Here is a 14,766-nt window from a genome sequence, read left to right as displayed (position 1 = left end):
GCCATCTTGTTCATCCAGTTTATTTTCATTTTTACAAGTATTTTCATCTATGTAGGCCTACTTATGTGACACCCTGGTTTAAGACTATGCAGCCTATCTGTGTTTGTAATGTGTAGTACTGTTATTTCATTGTCTGATTTATCTGCATCTATAAAGAACGTTTCCTTTTAAATTTGAAAAGCCCTAAGAAAAATAATACTTCACAGCCTAATGTTTTAAGCGTGTGTTGTTTTTTTTAAATTATCTGTAGTTTCAGAAATTTGTAAAATAGATGTAAAAACTTGTTTTTAAAGCCCTGGTGAAGATCTGCAGTGGTCGAAACATTTTTTAATGATTTAACCACTACAATAAAGGCTTTTAAATACTTGTGCCTGGATCGCCTCTCTGTGTATCCGGTTGTTTCCTCTTCTCCATGAGTTCCCGACACGAGGTTTTCATCTACGTTTGATTACACAAAGCAACCAGTCGCCTCTCTCTTTTTCTTAAAAAAGACAGAAGACGATTCAGATTCCGACATTTCATTTTAATGCAAATATCGGCTGATACTGGTGCCGATATTATCGTACACCCCTACTTATTAGTGTTTTTACACATTAACACTGATAATGAGACATTGATATTAATAATGGTGGCTCCATTCTGTTCAAGTGTCCCAGTAAACCCAGTCAATGTTCAGGTCATTATTCACACCTGTGATTTTCCTGCTGTCACATGTCAACATGTCAGCAGTGAACATAAATAAAAACTTCTCATGCCATTATTTATAAAATATATTACAAGATGAAAAACTAATCAGGTATTTGATTAATTTGTTGTTAGTTACTTTTATCTTTTTCTTCCCTCAGTGTAATATTAATTTAAAAGCCTGTTTGTTCTCAAAGTGTTTAAATTATCTGTTGCTGTGTCGACCTGTTCATCACTGGTGACCTCCGCCCTCAGACTACAGATTTAAATAAACGTTTAGGGTGCAGTAAATTTATTCTGTATTGTCCCTGTTAAATAAATAATTAAATTAAATAAATGTGTGAAAAATCAGATCGTAATAAGGACGATTTGCCATCTTAAATCTCTTCAATCAGCTTCTTGAAAATCATAATAAATTCTATATTTTACAAATTAAATGTATTTTAATATATATATAGATAGATATAACAAACTAAATCCAGACTAAGCATTCAATTTACTTTCATTTTCTGTAATGTGAAGCTTGTCTAGAGTCTAGAGAATAAACAGAATGAGGTCATGCAAATACAACACCTCATGTTTTATTCACAGCCTCTTCGCCTCACTTTACTTTGCTTGGAGCGCCCCCTACTGTCAGCTCTGAGTGTGTTTCATGACTTTATATTGTAAATAAACATCTTGTATAGCAGAGCAGAATACCATTATATACCTAGTTATACATGATAGTTTATCATCTCCATAATAATGACAATAACTTATCATCTACTCATTGTGATATGTAATAAATGACAAATTACTATGAATTTAATTGTGATAATGATTCATCTGCTGATTATTGGGGTATAAAATGTCACAGAAACAGTGAAAAATGCTTATTAATATATTCTAAAGCACAAAGTAACATCTGCAAATGTCTTTTGTTCCAACAACACACCAAAATATTCACTTTATTGTAATTTAAGACCAACAAAAGCAGTGAATTCTCTCTGAGTGACTGGATCATCACATGTTGCAGTTGCAGATTAATTTTCCTTTACCTAATTAACTAGTTGTTGCAGCTAAACTTAAAAGAAACTTAAATTACTGCACTGTACTCTAGTCAGATAATGAAATCAAATTAATGAGAGTATAAAATATAAGATGTGATGTGAATGTGAAGCCATGATGAGGGCAGAGCGTGCAGCATGTCAGGCTGAAGGTGTGAATAAAGGTGGTGCTGCGTCTCCTCCTGCAGGCCGCTGGAGATTTGGCTGAAGCTGTGTGACAGATGGTGCCATTTGCTTGCAGTCATTCCTCCAGTGACCCTTACTGTTGAATATCACACAGCAGGAAGCTGCTCCATGTGTTTTACTAGGTGACATCCTGTTAGCCTAGCCACCGCTAACCTTTTGTAATGACAAGTAAACAACCACAAACACCTGACATCCAAAACTACCAACAGACCTCCGTTTAAACAGGCGGCTGTTTGCGCAGACCTCCATTTACCACTGTCTACAGTGCTGACATCGTCACACTGAACTTGTCCTTTAAAGCTGTCAGGTGCATCACTGTTGACACTGATCACATCAGGTAAATGAGATCAATACATATCTGGCAGCTTCTTCTTCTGCAGATTAACAGGATTTACTGCTTCCTACTGACATCAAAACGCATCAATTCAGGTGAACAACATAATCTCACTTCCTGTGTGATCAATCTAATAATTAAATGAAACATAGCCAGCAACATCAAGTGTCCATCGGCCAATCTGCATCCAAAAAATGAGCTATCCTGTCTCTGGTGTCACAGTAGACAGTAGCTTAGATGGAGAAGTGGCAGTGGCAGTTAAAGTGCAGTTTCTACTCAAACGGACATCAAAACTCATCTGAATGTGTCACCTGTCACTTCAGCATCATAATGTGAGTTTGCTGCTCTCTTAAAACTGAGACTTTACTGACCTAAACTTCAATAATGAGTTCAAAGTCGTCTAAAACTCATCTCAAATTCAAGATATTAAACTCAACCAACACCTGAACTGTTTAGTTTCACTGGAAACTGTCACAATCAGACTTTCACAGATTTAGAGGTCAGTTCCTCACAATAATTTAAGATAAACTGTTGAATCAGTGTCATCACAACACGGACAGCTTCTCCTGTTGACAATAACAAATTTAGGTGAACTGAAGTAAATTTGATACTGAGCTTCAACCAAGCAGCAACCTCAGAGACAGAAAAAATGAAGCCCTTTTTAAATAGGAATTGTGCAAATTTGCTGGAAAGCCCAACCAGTCTTTATTCAGCATCGGCAGTATAAAAACAAAATCAGGAGTGCAGCAAAATGCCACCTACCTACCTTTGTTTATACAGAATGTGCCTTTTTCGGGGCAATGGGGGGCGTGAGCAAGTAAAAAAACGTGTAGCTCAGCGTGTGATGTAAACAGTGACGTGGGAGGGAAGCCGCGGCTGGTCAGGCAGCATTAGTCAGACGCCGATTCTCTTGTAAATCGGCCCATTCTTCACCGTTCCCGTCATCTGACCGTTAATGGACTCTTCATTTGTGAGGACAAGGAGGGCGCGCAATTCCTTGTCTCCCCAGTTGCTCATCTTTACAGTATCTGTCAGGTTTGTGTTTCCCTCTTGCTACTAGCTGCTCGCTAATTCCGCTATCAGCTGTTTCCTGTTTATCCACCTCCAGCGGCTTGCACGTGCGGCGTCATCAACAGCTCCTCCACAAGTCTTCAACAGCCCCTCCTATTGTGGAAGGGCGCCTCGGTCTGTTTAAACTAGGAAACAACCTCGGAACAACTCGCCTTTCCGATTCTGTGTGTATAAACGCTCACAGCTGGCCGGTAAAACGGCCCAATATTTGCGGAAAATTTGGCAGTGCAAAAGGGGCTAATGAAGTGCCAAAAACTGCAGTTCCTCTAATGGCCACTAGAGGCTGGCTCCAAGAGTGAGTCAATCCCCATAGACCCCCATGTTAAAATGTCCAACTTTACAGGAAATAAAAACACGTTTACAGCCTGGTACAAAAAACAGTTTTGGTCTCTATAGCTAATTTCAATACTCGTGACAATAATAGGTGGAAGGTGAATTTTTAAATATCTTACCTGTTTACATTTTGTTAAGCCTTAACGTCACGTAAATTTAAGGGCAGGGCCACTTAAGTGACAGGCTGTCTTTGAGGCATTGCTACAGTCTATGTGTCAGATCCACCTCTAACTCCTCCACAGCTCCAACCTCCCGCCCAAATATGGTCACTTCTGGCTCCAAAAAACCAAGATGGTGATGGCTGAAATGCCCAGTTTGTTCCAGTGCCCACTCCCCATAGACCACCACTGTAAAAGACACATTTGTAAAACTGTTGACAGAACACCTTGAACTGCAAACAAGGTCAATTGTGAATCTTTCAGTTCTGGATTTTTGATCCTTGGAGGTTTTATATTTATAAAAACTTTCCTAAAAATCTGTGACATCATCACAATGTAAAGTCGATGAGCACGTCCATTATTTTTACAGTCAATGGCTTTAATGTGGTTTTAATCATTAAGAAAAGAAAGAACGATGAATTATATTAACATGTATGAAAATCAGAATGCAAGTTTCCATGTGTTCGTTCTGTTTTTAGAAACATAGTGTGATGAGTTCAGTGTACATTACATTCACTTATCATTGTAAGAAGAAAGTTCATGTTATGTGTTGAATAAGTTCAGAAATTTTGGGTTGAATTAACTTGAAGTTGTCTGAGCTACAGTGGATTTCAGTAGACGTCACTTCGGATAAAATCATGTGCTAAATAAATAAAGATAAATATATTTTTATAAACTCTACAGTATAAACATGGAGTGAATGAAGGAGTCTTTGATTCGTCTTCCTTCCTCCAAGTCTTTGTCTGTGGACATTTGTTTGGAGTCTCGGGGGTCTGAGCTGCAGCAGCCCGGAGGAAGAGGGCCCCCTGCAGGCCGAGCGTCCCCACAGCAGACGGCTCGGCCTCACGCTCCACCTGAGTCACTCAGATGCATGCTGGGAACAGCGGCGGCTCAGACTGCAGACCTCAGAGTGGATCAGACTGCAGCATTCCTCTGAAGCTTCAGCTGTCGTCTCTGCTGGGAGCGCCGCCTCCTGCAGGCCGGAGGTCGGCCCGCAGGTCGGCCCGGATCAGTGCTGTCAACACCTCGGCTTGCTGTCGAGGAGCTGGATCCTTAAAACCTGGAGCGAGGTGCTGGACTCAGATCAGCCTCACGACTCCAAGGAAACAGCACGGACTGGCTTCACCTGTTTGACCTGTTTTCTGTCATTTTCACTTCTAATGAAGCGTCGCAGACACAAACTGTGTGACATGGCTTCATCACAACCAAGATGCTTTTTGTGTCATATTTTTATTTGATGGATTTTCTTTAGACTGTAACTAACAATAATAAAAATGCTTTTTAGTTTTAGTCACATTTTAGTCATTTTTATCCTTCATAGTTTTAGTCTAGTTTGAGTCGACAAACTGAGTCGAAAACTCAAAACATTCTAGTCATTACTTTAGTTATTATGTTTTCTATGTGTTTTGGTTTATCTTTAAACTAATCTAGTAAGGCTACTTTATTATCAGAAACTAGAATCAAGGTGACAGGTTGTATAAAATTTCGTTAAGACAAATTTTTCTACAAACACAAATAATTTCTGAACTGTCATTTCTCTGGCAGAGTTTGACACGTTTAAATGTTGATTTACGAGCACACACTTGCTGATCGTCATTTGAAATTTTCAACATTTCTCTATTTAGGCTTTCAGAAACTTTGACACCACAGATATCTAATCTAACAATCTAATCTGACAACTATTTGTCCCCAGGTTCACTGTAAACTATGACTTATTGATCTCACCGTTAAGAAGCAGAAAAATAACTTAACTGAAGCCTGAATTCTTTTTTCATCTGCAACATGTTAGTCTGGAGGTTTAAACTCGTGCCCTTTCACAGAGTTGGTGATTCAAACTAAACTTTCATCTCTGTCAGAGAAAGCTGATCTGAGTTCAGACTGTTAACTTACTGCCTGTCAAACACCATCAATCCATAAACCTTCCTGAGACGGTCTGGACTGAGAGGAGTCCCACAGGGATCTGATGTGAAGACCGGCGACCGGTGGCTGCTTGCTCCGCTACTATTAAGTGGCTAAAAGGTGGAGCTAGCTGCTAACAGGCACCGCTGCAACTAACAAACTCTACAAATCCATTCAGCAGCTCCACCATCCACAGTCAGACACACACAGCTGATTATTGATCTCCAACCCTGAATTCTTTTTTCATCTGCAACATGTTAGTCTGGAGGTTTAAACTCGTGCCCTTTCACAGAGTTGGTGATTCAAACTAAACTTTCATCTCTGTCAGAGAAAGCTGATCTGAGTTCAGACTGTTAACTTACTGCCTGTCAAACACCATCAATCCATAAACCTTCCTGAGACGGTCTGGACTGAGAGGAGTCCCACAGGGATCCGATGTGAAGACCGGCGACCGGTGGCTGCTTGCTCCGCTACTATTAAGTGGCTAAAAGGTTAGCTAGCTGATTTTCTAACAGGCAATTGTATAATCTGTAAAATATCAGAAAAAATGTTCATTATAACTTCAGAAAGCTCCACCATCCACAGTCAGACACACACAGCTGATTAGTTGAATTACAGCTCACAGCTCACAACTCACTAACGGCTGATGCTGCTCCGTTGTGAATGTGTTTGCTGGCTAGTGAAACACCCTGGTCTGTTTGGTCTAAATTTATATAGTTCGCTTTATATTTGATCTGGTCATTGATTATCTTTTTACATTTCTTTTGTTCGACTTTGTCTTTTCTTTCCGAGTTAGAATCAGAATCATTAAAGGATTTATTTCCAAGTAGGTTTTCACTTACAAGGAATTTGTTTTGGTTTTTGCTGAACATATAAGGCTGCAAATTCTCACTCAACACTCAAGGACTCAAAATACAGAATACAAAAAGGACGACCAGCAGTCACCATGTGTGTGTCAGAGGTTTTGTTACGCTGATACCAAAATAATGTGTAAATGTATTTATTATACTGACCTCTGAACGGTTACTGAGAAATATTCTAAATATTGTTACAAATGATTTTATATTACTTCATTTATAAAACAGAGCAGCATATCAGATCAACATCAGTTAGAGACCACTAAGTGTTAGAGTAGAGGTTTTATTGCTGATAATCCATGAAGCTGTAGTACCACATTTGACCACCAAGTGTCGCCATTGGACCATTGACATCTCCACGGTGCGATAAGGAGACTCAGTTCTTCAGATTTGTTTTCCATCAGTAACAGAAGGTGAGTTTCTGGTTTGGTTATGACGTCACAAACACTCACCTGAGGCCGGAGGTGTCTGGTCGCATGATGATGGTCCTCCTTGATGTGTGTAGCAGCAGTGTTCACCTGTCATTAGTGTCTTTCAGTCCAGTGTGTCCCTCCCGCCATTCAGATCCAAACTGCTCAGGTGCGGCCTTCTTCTTCTGCTTCTTTTCCTGCTTCTTCTTCTTCTTCTTCTTCTTCTTCTTCTTCTTTTCTTCTTCTTCTTCTTCTTCTGCGTCTTGTCATATTTTAAGAATAAAATAGAAAATAAATGCAAAAAATTAACAAATAGATAAAAGAAAAATAATAAAAATAAATAAATAAAAGGGGAAATTAAATATGAAAGTACATAACTAGGGGAATTGAAAAAAAAGAATCAAAAAAGAAAACAAAATATCAGTCTTTGTAACTTCTTTTAATTAATGTCTACAGTTCATTTTAAATTTATTTTTAGAACAAGACTTTTAATACCAGAAGTAATACATTGAAATTAAATCAAAAATATGATAAAACATAATTTTAAAGATGAATAAATACATTTTTAAAATAAAATAGAAAATAAATGCAAAAATAAATAGAGGGGGGTGTTAAATATATAAATAAATAAATAAAAATGGCGAAATTAAATAGGAAAATAGTAAAAGATAAATAAAAATAAGCAAATTAAGACAGAAATATCAATTTTGTTTATCTTTTTAAATAATGTCTACAACTATTTTTAACATTCTTTTTAGTACATTTCATGGTATATCAATTTATTTATGGAAGCATTTATTTATTTATTTATGTATTTTTATTTATTTATTTATCATTTTTTCAGCCTCTGTCCTCCATATTTTAACTGGCTAAATAAAGGGGATTTGCACTAAATGGACTGAAATATAGAAAACATATCCTGATAAATACACATCATGTTTTGTATATTTCAGTGCATTAATAACACATGAGTCATAACACAGTAACAGCCTTCTCTTCACACTGGAGTCCATTTATGAAACAATCGTCAGTCTGTGAACATCAGCGTCTCTTTCATACACAACATACGCAGATAAACGAGCTGTTGTGATGGAAACAAAGACATTTCTCTGAGGCCGTGCTGCTGTTGTTTTAACAAAGCAGGCTGATGCATTTATTTATCAGTTTTTATACATTTCTGAGGCTCTGACTCTGTACCAGCTGGAGAACAGCTCTCTGTTTGTTCCCAACGCTGTACAGTCACAGACTCAGTCAGCTGACTGACTCCACCTCTGAGTTTCTGTCTGACAGGAGACAGAATAAAAACACACAGACTTCAGGTTTAACACTGATTTTATGTCTCTTTTCTGTCAGAATCAGAATCAGACAAGTGCGTTTTTACCTGTGAGGAATTTACTTTGGAGTTTTGGTGCATGAGATAAACATGAAATTCCCAGAGTCTCTGGGATGTATGAAAACCAGTGAGGCATCTCACTGACTCCAGATATCACATTTTCACGTCGGCCACCATACTTAGCAGCCCCTCTGCAACCAGAATAACAGCACTTTTGTTAATGTAAAACAGCTTTATTCAATGTTTTTACCACTTTAATTCACCTTGTCTGCTTGTTTCAGAGAGGAAGAGACCTCTGTAGATAATTCAGATCCTAGTTCTGTTTTAGGACTAGATGAAACAATCCCTGGATTAAGCTTGCAAACCCGAGGAGCTAGAAAAACCTCCTGACCAATAAGCACTGAAGGAATTCTAACCAGGAGAAGTTTCAGCTGGTTGAAATCTGCAATCCTCACCGCTACACATCACTGAGTCTTACACACTGGACCCTTAAAAGTATGAGTCTTGCGGATGAGATACACATATCGACCCACAATAAACACATTAAACTCTCTGTGTGTCTGATGCATCATGGGAGTCATTTGGACACGAACGTGTGAAAAAGGTCACGTCAAATGTCAGAGGCGTTGTGAGATTGACTGGTAAACAAATGAAGTTCATCTCTAATGGAAACATCATGTGTCCTCTGATCAATAATCAATCAGTTGAACAGAAAGGAGGAGAGAGCTCCTCTGATCAAACACAAACATGATCACTTTAAGTTAAAGGTCACAGTGAACCATGATGTCATCACCAACACATTCACCTCCAGCTTTTATCCTTTAAATCAACAATTTAAGTTTATGGACTCTTTATTTTATTTTTACACACTTCACAGAGTCTCAGAGAGATTCAAAACATCAGTGACGCTCTGCTGGATCAGGACAAACTCACATTATGGCAGGTTTATTTTTCATTTTTTATATCTGTCTGAAGTTTGAGGGTTTATGAAAGGAAACAGCTTAGTTTAGCTCAGCCTACTCACTGGATGTCTTTAATTTATGGATGTAATGCATCACAGTTTCCATAAAGCGTAATAACGGAATTTATTGTGTAATATTTCCACCTTAAATGAAGTCATGATGATGAATATGAAAATTGATATTTTAGAAATCCAGGTGATAAATTAATAATCAGGCTTTTGTTTCTGTCTTTTGAAAATGTTTTAACACACATTTGTGCAGAGAAGAACAGTGCACCACCACTCCAGAGTCTGATATATCTTCCTGCAGGTCTTTTGCAGTCAAACTGGGGTTTAATTTGTCTCTTTAGCAAACCTACAAACAGTTCTCTCAGAAAGTTTTCACAGTCTTGCAATCCGGTCTCACTCCGAGGTCGTCGAAATCTGGCGCTTGGGCAGTGACTTGTGGCATCAGACACTGTCAAAAAAGCCATCCTTTAACGTTGCCATGATACACGGCCAGTCACCGATATAGCGTCATGGGGAAATATGGCGGGACGGTGGGAGGAGTGGTGAATGGGTCCAACAAACACCGATTTTCACCCTGGAGAGCAGTGTTCGCATCCTGTAAGATTATAAAGCCAAACCCTGTCCTTTTTTATTTATTTATTTTATGTTTCTGGGTATTTTGCCTTTGATGGATGGGATAGCCAGGTGTGTGTATTGGGGGGGGGGGGTTCAGGCACAGGCTGGACTTGAACCCAGGCTGCTGCCACCTGAACCCAGCCACCGACGCCCCCAAACCCTGTCCTTTTTTCCTATACCCAACCGCGTGCGTTATTTGTTAAAGGGGAAAAAAATGACAATTCACTGTGTTTTACCAATGTAGTGCTTTTATTTTGAAATAGACTGTATGTAAACAGTAAATTTCCTGTGAAAACAGAAGTGTATCTTGAAAGAAGACAATGCATGTAACAGCAGAACTTGACACAGCGTCCCAGAACGTCAACAACCAACACACCCAGGGTACCTTTCACATCATATCTGGATATGGAAAGTCCATGACCAAACGTTGATGACCTCCACAGCTCTCATTAACTGCCATTACTTAATCACATTACGAAGTGAGGAAACAGCTCCCTGAAAACACTTTGCTATCTTCTTATAGTCTTGTCCTGCTTTGTGGGCATCAAGTATTTTAGTTTCCAGAGTGCTAGGCAGCTGTTTAGAGGAGCCCATGGCTGCTGATTGTGGGGACAAGGTTTCAGGAGTCAGACTATTTATAAAGCTTTGAAATTTGCATCACCTGGCATTTCCTAACGATGACTGTGAACAAGTCAGAGCCCTAAAAAGCTAATTAACATCTGAGACCCTGGTAAAAGTTCTGTGGGAGCTCAAATGTGCCCTGGTTTTTGCATCTAAAATTACAAAAAAAAAATAATAATAAAAAAAAATCAATACAGTAATCTAGCCTAAAGTGTTGATGTTTCATCTTTAACCTGATGCCTTTTGAAGATCAGTTTATCTTCTACTCACATAATTATTTACAGTAAAAGAAATTTTGACGAGAGGTGCCCAAACTTTTGCATGCCACTGTAAATATACACAGTATATTAACACATACATGTAACCTAAACACTGAAGTACTCATACTGTAGCAATCAACACGTGCCTGCACACACACACACACACACACACACACACACACAGTACATCATGTATTCAGCAGTAACACTTCTACATCAGGTGTAGATGCACATCAGAAAGAGCACATCACAGCACATGATCTATTATTGTTGAATCCATCAGACATGACGACACTGTTGTTGAGTTCAGACAGCTGGCGCGGAGATGATGTCATCATCCTGTGATGACAGACTGACAGACGATCATGGAGCCTAATAACACCTCAGAGAAAACGTCTCGTCTGTTTGATGAAGTTCAAAACAAACCCGTGATCCAGACGCACAGCTTTGATTTCACAAGAGAGGGGAGGGTAACAACACATGATGATGATGAACCTCATTCTGTGGTGGCTATAGAAATTAGAAACACCATGTGAATCCATGTTTTAATGTTAATGCACTAACACAATCAGTTTCTTTAATGGACGTCCTGAACTTTAAAACTAATCATGATTTAGTGTCTTTGCTGCAGAGTTCACTGTAGTTTACTGTCCTGTCGTGTCTCTGACTGATGTCTGAACTTCCTCTGTGTGTTTTTTGTCCTTGTATAATTTCCGTCTTGCGTTCGGGGACGTTGCATCTGTTGAAGGTTAAACATGATATGTAATGTATGAATATGGTGCAGAGCAGAGATAAACTCAGACTGACTGTGATAAGGGCTAAAATATGAACCTTTAATGAATGTGAATGCACACTTCCTGTCAGAGGTCACTGAGCGTTCAGACTCATCACTGATGAATATTTGGTCTCAGAGTGACACACAGATGATGATTTATGACTCGTCTCTTCACGTTCAGGGAGCCATATGACCTCATGGGTTCATGAAGGAGATCTGCATATTTATAATAAAGGTTTGTGATCATATGTGATGATAGCTGGAAGTCTGTTTGTCATTGAATGCATCACACTGAGTTTTACAGGATGTTCATATTCCTGTGTGCTCTCCGCACGTGTAAACAGCTGTAAACATACGGATCAGATTTAGATTCTGTAATGAAGTCAATGCTGAAACACAAAGTCAGATTTTAAAGTTTAACTTTTCCTACACATCGTGTTTTATATCAAACATATCAGGGGTCAGAAAAGAGGAAGTGTTGTGCAAAATTATCTTTTTGCTGAATTGCGGAAAATTGTTGTTTTTGGGGGAACAGAAAGAGTTTCTATATTTTCATGACACTGATTTACCCAGCACATCCTCACTCTGACCTCGTCACATATCTGTGTTTGGTCATGGACTTTCCACGTCGAGATACAGCTTGCAAGGTACCCTGGGTGTGTTGGTTGTTGACATTCTGGCACGCCATGTCAAGTTCAGCCTGTCTTCTTTCAAAATAAACTTCAGTCTTCACAGGAAATTTACTGTTTAGATACAGTCTCTTTCAAAATAAACGCACTACTTATGTACAACACTGTGAATTGACCTGTTTTTTCCTTCAGCAGCAAACGCACGTGGTTAGGTTTAGGAAAAAATGACAGGCTTTGGCTTTATAATCTTACAGGACACAAACACTGCTCTCCCTGGGGAAAGTTGGTGCTTGTTTGACCCTTTTACCAACCGTCTCTCTCACCCTACTCGCACTTTTGCCACCTTAACTTTCATTCTTGTCCCACCACATTTACCCCTGACACCACTGAGCTCCGTTAAACTATAACAGCAACTGGCCGCGTATCTTGCCATCATTAAAGGGCGGCTTTTTTTCCTCAGTGTCCAATGCCGCAAGTCACTGCCCAAGTGCCGGATTTTCAGAGTGAGACCAGGTTGATTTACCACCCTGATTCCAAAAAAGTTGGAGAGCTATGTAAAACATACCATAACACTTAAATTAAAAGGCCAGTCTCTTTCACTAGCCCGATGTGGACTTTTTGACAAATTAACGCCTGTCTCTATTAGATGCCTGTTGGGTTGTTGGCTGCCTTAAATTATGTGTCCATTCCTTGATTACCCTGCAAGTTATTCATATTTCTTTAGTCCGTAAGGTCCTCAGATCAAAAGGGTTTTACAAAATTAATGCATGTTGTGAGTATTGTTTTAACAGGATAAAGTGGTGTTGTGTTGATATGCCGGGTGTCGTAATCCTTGAGTGCCGTAACTCTCGCTCCCTGTCAGAGCTACATCAAATGAGTGATTCATAATTGATATATTATCTGAAGCCTAATTCTTACACAATTAATTATTCTTTGCAGATAAGTCAGTTTCCAGCAAAAACCTCCTGAGCACTGAAAGAGTTCTTACCAGGAAAGGTTTCAGCTGGTTGCAATCTGCAATCCTCACCACTAGATGCCACTAAATCTCACACACTGGACTTTTAAATAAAGTAACAGTACTGAGGTCGATCACTGCAGTACAAAAGGTTGATGATGAGCGTATTCAGGAGGCAGAGCAACATTAATGTCTGAGCTGTTTAACAGGAAACAGTGTGAAGTGATTTGTGAGTTTATGCAAATGGTTGAAACAGGAAACATTTATCAGGAGATGAGCCGCTTTGATAGGACGAGCTGCTGCTGAAACATTGACAGAGATAAAGTCAGACATGTAGAGAAGGTTCATGCAGGAAAAACACACAGAGACACGTCTCATCATTTACATCTTAATTACTGTCATCTGGTAAAGAAGCTGCTCCTCTACTGAAACAAACATGGGACGTTAACAGTCACTGAATACTTGATATTGGAATTTAAAAACCACTGAATTCATAGTATTAAAATATTTTGAAAATCATATATCTGAATTTATTTCTTCTGAATCCACCTCTCTGAGATTAAAATATAATATTACGTGCAGATACCTGGCATTAGTAGAAATTCCAGACAGAAGTGACTGAGGGTCCACAGATAAACAAGAAAAGGGTGCACACAGGCAGGTACAGAGACCAGTACAGGGCTCAGGGTCACAGAGGATGGAAAACAACACCAAAAACCTGACACTAAACAGGTGGAAATGTCTGATGAGGCTGATGAGGAAAAGTGGACACAGGTGAGCAGGAAGTGAGAGAGTCAGGTGACTGGGACAGAGTGGTGACTCTTGATCAGCTGATCTGTGGTCAGTTAGACCTTGATCAGCTTCATGATGTGAATCTGGAGCTGCAGATGTTCATTCAATGTGTCATTTAATCATCAGTTCATCTGTTCTGCCGCTCGGATCATTTACAGGACGGAAACATTAAAAACTGCAGACAAAAAAAAAATAGTAGTGGAGTCGACACTGAGTTTGAACTCTGTACAGAACTGCTGAACCGTCCTTGTTGATTCTTTGATTCTCTGCACTATTACATTACGGCATTGTTTTTATTTCTTTTCCAAATCACTGACTGTTCAAAGACGGTGCTTAGTTTTTTTTTTATACATATCAGGTCCTACTGATCCCAAATAACTAGAAGAAATAAAAAATGCATACCACACAAAAGCTGTGGTCTCAGGAGGTGAAGTCTCTTTGCTTTATTTTGTCCAGCTTTATCGTTGTTGTTTCAGCTGTAGCCTATGTTTATTTCTGTGTCTGACTCCTTGTATTTGTTCACATAGCTGGGCGATACATCTGATTCTGATTCATTTGAAAATAATAAACACAAGGTATAAAAAGCATTTATCATTTAGGACTTGTCGGTCTCCACTCAGGACTTCATAGAAAGACTTGAGACTTGACTGACTTGTGTCCACCTGTGGACAAACATGAGGACAGAGCTGAATCTGCGCTCCACTGTGACGGGCCGGCCTCTGCTTTATGATAATAATCACAGTGTGATCATCGGGCAGCGGGGCTGGACGGGGCCGGGGGCCGTCGCAGATTTGGCAGGTCTTCTTGTTATTGAATATTTCCATTGTAGGGCCAACAA

General features: G+C 39.2%; 1 protein-coding gene across 1 annotated transcript in view; it reads right to left on the bottom strand.

Annotated features, from left to right (window-relative positions):
• LOC125887850 (ankyrin repeat domain-containing protein SOWAHC-like) overlaps positions 1–7,162 on the bottom strand; it is an 81,695-nt gene extending 74,533 nt beyond the window's left edge. Inside the window, exon 1 of the mRNA XM_049574936.1 lies at positions 7,021–7,162. The gene's annotated coding sequence lies outside the window, so the exon portion shown is untranslated. The remainder of the gene's footprint in view (positions 1–7,020) is intronic.
• Between the last annotated feature and the right edge of the window lie 7,604 nt (positions 7,163–14,766).

This window comes from Epinephelus fuscoguttatus, linkage group LG4 (assembly GCF_011397635.1).
Source record: "Epinephelus fuscoguttatus linkage group LG4, E.fuscoguttatus.final_Chr_v1".
NCBI classification, from domain to species: domain Eukaryota; kingdom Metazoa; phylum Chordata; class Actinopteri; order Perciformes; family Serranidae; genus Epinephelus; species Epinephelus fuscoguttatus.
The sequence above is the reverse complement of the archived record's forward strand: the minus strand, read 5'-3'. Positions and strand labels throughout refer to the sequence as shown.